Source organism: Ambystoma mexicanum, chromosome 5q (genome assembly GCF_040938575.1).
Source record: "Ambystoma mexicanum isolate Mex_15411 chromosome 5q, UKY_AmexF1_1, whole genome shotgun sequence".
NCBI lineage: Eukaryota > Metazoa > Chordata > Amphibia > Caudata > Ambystomatidae > Ambystoma > Ambystoma mexicanum.
The window spans coordinates 1126221932-1126227380 of NC_090933.1; the positions used below are offsets into that span (position 1 = coordinate 1126221932).

Sequence of the window (5449 nt, forward strand, 5' to 3'; positions counted from 1 at the left end):
TGCAGACTGTGATGTAAGAGCAGTTATAGCGTGGGCATAATTTTTGGATTTTGTTCGATGAGCCAACCACCATTAATTCAGTTTTATCTTTGTTTAGAGCCACCTGTTTTGAAGCCTCCATATTTATATTTTGTCATATACTAGTTTGACTTTACGCTCGTCCTCCTCATGTCTTCCCGTAAGCGGGATGACACATTGCGCGTCATCTGCATAGTTTGTGTAAGTAATGTCATTACTTTCCAACGTGTCAAAAAAACGAGATGCGAGCTCCTGGAGGTACCCCATATAGAAAAGTAAAGGGTTTTGCCTCCGCGTCTCCATCTATCACTCTGCATTGCCTTTACTCAAAAATGAAGATATCCAAAGTGCTGCATTCCTGGAAAAGTTAGCCACATTTCTCGACCTGGTGATCAGTATAGAATGATCCACCAGGTCAAATGCTGCAGAAGGATCCAAGATCATCAGCAAGGATGCTTGGCCCCTATCCATGGTCTCAAATAACGTAGCTTTCAAATCAAGTAAAGCAGTTTCTGTACCATGCTGCTGTCTGAATCCAGACAGGAATTTGTTCAAAATCTGAAAGTGGTTTAGATATTCAGCGATTAGAGTATAGGCAACCCTATCTAGTATCTTTAACAAGAACGGGGTATTAGAAATTGGTCTGTAGTTGGTAGCTGTCAACGGACCTAGACCCAGTTTTTTTATTTTTTTAACAGAGGTAAAATCCACACCTTTTTCTTTTTTGTTTTTGCTTTTTAAAATGTTGTTTATTAAATAGTTTAAGACAAAAAACATGTTAAATCCCGTACATTCTCATTCGCTCATTCCACAATGTCGGTAAACTGTTTCATTGGACATCTATGTACAAATGATTATCTTCTAAAAGTTGATTGCTTTGCCAAAGGATGCAGCCCGATTTGCTTCTCTCAAGGCATCTGATACAGTAGGATGTGCATGGCACACTCTAGCTATATCTTCACAAGATGCTTCATATTCCATAGCGAGAGCGGCTTAATTTATCATCTCCCCAGATCCCGATCCAAGGATGTGGGCTCCCAGCTGTGAGTTTGTTGTTTTATGACTCAAAATCTTGAATAAACCATCAGTGTCCGCATTGGTTTTGGCTCTACTGTTTGCAGCAAAGGGGAACTTTCCAACTTTGTACTCTGTATCCTCTTCTTTCAACTGTTACTCTGTTTTGCCAACCCAGTCTACTTCAGAGTGAGTGTAAATCACGGATGGCACACAATTGTAGTCCATATGCACAGCACCTCCAGCCATCCCTTCTACGCACATTATACCTTCATCTTCAGCTTTATGAGCCAGCATTGGTCTAGCAACAGCATCACCAATAGCATATATATTTGGATTTTGGTTTGAAATATGTTGTTGATTGGAGTTCTCCCCCGATTGTCTAGTTCTATGCCAAGCTCTTCAAGACCAAGTTTCTGAGTGAAAGAACGACGGCAAACATAAACAAGCAGCACATCACAAGTCATTACTTCTGACTTGCCACCAGCAGCAGCTTCAATAGAAACATCAATCTTTCCATCTGGCCTCTTTGTTGCAGAAGTCACCTTAGTAGTTAGCTTAAATTTAAGGCCTTGTTTCTGTAGGATACGCTGAAAGTTCTTTGAAATCTCCATATCGATTCCCATTCCATCAACATGTCCAAAAAACTCCACTGCGGTCATCTCAGTACCAAGTCGCTGCCACACAGAACCCAATTCCACACCAATAACACCTGCTCCAATGATAATCATTGTTTCATGTACCTTCTTCAATGATAAGGCACCAGTGGATGATACAATAGTTTCTTCATCAACCTCTATTCCAGGAAACGGTGTAACCTCTGAACCTGTAGCTATCAAGATGTTCTTAGTTTTGACAACCTGTGAGCTGCCATCTGCCTTTGTTGCTGTAACTTGGTTATTGTTGGTTATCTTTCTGTAACCTTGGACATGCACTACCTTGTTTTGTTTGAATAAGTGCGCAATTCCAGTTGTTAGGGACTTCACTTCACCACTCTTCTGCTCCATCATCTTCTCAAGATTCAAATTAAGGCCAGTGATTTCAATTCCCTGGTTGGCCAAGTCCTTCCCATGAGCTAAGTGGTAAAGATGGGAGTTATTCAGCAACGCCTTAGATGGAATGCACCCAACATTAAGACATGTTCCTCAGAGAGTTTCATTCTTCTCCACACAGACAGTCTGAAAGCACAGCTGTGCTGCTTTGATGGCGGCAACATATCCTCCTGGCCCAGACCCAATTACTATTACATCAGCATCCAATGGTTGCTGAGAGTATGTTCTCAGTAAGGAGACAGAAGTTCTTGGAAGTCCATTTGGCACATGTCCAATGTAGCTTTTCGGATTTATGGCAACATACACGCGGCTCCAGCACTGCATCTTGATTGCGAACACTTTCACCTCCTGTCCGAACAGAGCCACCACCAGCACAGCCAAGATCCACACCTTTTTTAAACTATTTGGAACAAGGTTTTCAGCAAAGGAGCCATTTACAAATTTAGAAATAGCCGATAGAAGTAGAGTCGGACAGGTTTTAATAATCATTGATGAACCGGGATCACCACTACATCTGGAATTCTTAAGCTTCGTAATGACCTTTAGCAGTTCTGGTTTGGAAATCGGAGAGAAATTAAACTCCTCCTGAGAGCCTGCCTTGAAATGCGTAAGCCCTGCTGAACCATCTAATGATTGATTATGCAGCAACTTCTGCTCCTCAATTCCTTGTTTAATGTTAACTTATTCCCCCATCATAGCTTCCTGTATTTTATTACACCAGTCATCATCTTTACAGATGGTTTCCTTGTCTGGCCCCTTGAGAGTTTCTTGTTCTCTAAGGATCTTAAACAATTCCTTACTCTCAGAACTTGCCTTAGAAATTCTCGTATTAAACATCTCCTTTTTTGCCAATAGTATAGTAGTCTTATAGACCTTAGATGCTGTTCTATAGCTTATCAGATTTTGAGGGTCATGGATTTTACTCCATTTGTAAAACAGTTTCAATTTAACTGATTTCAACGTTTGGATCTCCATTTTAATCCATTTGTTTCTGTTATGCAAGTCTGAGATGCATTTTTTCTTTTGTGGGGCTAAAATGTCCAGAGTTTTCTGACATGTACGTAAAAGTAGATTGGTTGTATCATGCAAATTGTCTATTAATAACATTTTCGGAACTGCGGACACAAGCACTGGCATTGGAGCCTCTGAAGTAATTGTTTTGGAATGAGGTTTAAGGTCAGGGAGTAGAAAATCCTTCCCCGTTACTGGAGCACTGTATACTAAATGTACATTGATGGTGGTCTCGGCGTTAATGCCATTTTTAACTAATAATAATTCTGTATTCGGAAGTACAGTAGTCTTAACATCATAGATTTTCAGCTCAAGTTTAAGAATTATTGTAACCCTGCCTCCTCTGCCTTCTGCTCTATTCTGACATAAAATACTTTAATCTTCAGGAATTGCCAGGCCCATCATCGGACCAGCCACACTGTAGCCCCAAGTTTCAGTTAAAGCACATACACAATATTTTTTTCCCCAATGTAATTAGCCACCTCCAGGGCATGTTTAATAAGAGATCTAGTATTAAGTAATAGACATTTTAAGTTACCTCCTGGTATTTTCACCGGCTCAAAGGTCTCGTTCCCATGTGTACTCAATAGGGCCAGGGCCTTCGGGTCTGAGGCCTCTGGTACATCGTCATACACAGGATACGCTCCCTGCATAATACCATTATTATCCGTGCTTCCATGTCCAAGGATATTTTGCCTATCTGTGTCCTCCCCCCTATTTCATGTATTGCACCCTCCACCTGTTGTGGACAGCACGTATTTACATAGGAGCACAGGCTAATCAGAGTGGAAGGAGGAAGAATCCCCCTACCGTGCTGTAATAGAGTGCAGCACTGCCTCATAGATTGCACCTCAGAGAGCAGTGTTACAACATGTTGCCAAGCTGTCAGAGAAACATTCATATTGTGCACAGGCTGGAGACAATTGGCATCCAGCTTCGCACTGGTAAGCTCTTTGGCCTGTAATACTTCTTTAAGGCCCATATATGCATGTATTAAAAAATATGAATGCAAATAATAAAATGTGAGAGGATCAGAGAATCTATGCCTACAATTACATTACACTGACCAGCACAGACGGGCTTGTCTTATTCGCGCCAGGGCCTTCGCGCCTGGATTGCGAATTTGTAGTTCTACAGACTACAATACAACTGGGAACTGTAGTTCCACAGACCAAGGTGCACATGCAGAGGTGCGCGTGTTACCTTATCTAGAGTAACACGAAAAAATCTAGTAGGGGTCACCAACAATAATACAGGAGCAATTTACTACATTTTGCTGATATCTGGGTCCACAACATATGCCAGCATTGCCATGTAAATCACTTCATTAAGCTGCACCCAAAATAAATGCCTGCAGTCCCAGTTCAAATCACATTGATGTTGGAACCACAATCTATGCTAGCATCATTACCTTAAATCACTTTCAAGAATCACTTTCACAAATCTATGACACTTTGGTCACTGTAGATCACTTTCCTGAAATTATGTTAACAATCTATAATGGTACTGCCACTGTAAGTCATTGGTCCTCATTACGAGGTTGGCGGTAACCCCGTAACACCAAATACGGTGCCTGCCTTCCTGGTGCCACCGGGACATTACTGCTGTATTTTTTAAGTCTCCATTCCAATAGGTTTCCATGAGAGTGGGGAGACGGAAGCACCAGCAACATTGCTAGCGGTTCCGGTGCTTCTGTGGCGGATAGGCCTACTGGGGCCGCTGCACGCGGCAGGGTTAGACCTGTTGGGCGCAGTGGCCCCGGCAAGCAGACTTGTAGTGTGGCTCTCTAGAAACAAGGGTGCCAGTGAGCTTACTGGCACCCTTGTTGCCGGACCGCCACACTTGTAATGAGGCCCATTGGTTTGAAGCTGAGACCAGGGTATAACAGTATGGTCGCTGTAAATCACTTTCTTGAAGTTGTGGCAGAGTCTACTTCAGCGATAAGAATACTGTACATTATTTCATCAAGCTACTGCCAAAATCTATGCCAGTACAATCACTGTAAACAACTTTGATGAAGCTGATGCCACAAGCTATGCCGGTATTCTCAATCTGAATCACTTTCCACAATGTATGGGTGTCCAGTGATAAAGTCGCTGACAGAAATCCAGCACCCGAAAACGCTGTATGAAAACATTCACTTTTCAATGCATATATATGTGGAGGGTGGGTTAGGGTAAACATGTATTGTAAGGAGGGTATGAGTGCCTGTGGGGGGGTCTCCCCCTGCATATGAATTTGTTGAAAAGTGCAAAAACAATCTGTATTTTTGCTCGCTGAATTTTCCCTCGACCATATCACATATAACCGATCTATGTCAGTATGGTCACTTGAACCTGCAACTACAATCTCCA

General features: G+C 42.1%; 1 pseudogene; it reads right to left on the reverse strand.

Annotated features, from left to right (window-relative positions):
- Window positions 1–846: 846 nt before the first annotated feature.
- On the reverse strand, window positions 847–2452 carry LOC138497913 (dihydrolipoyl dehydrogenase, mitochondrial-like; annotated as a pseudogene).
- Between the last annotated feature and the right edge of the window lie 2997 nt (window positions 2453–5449).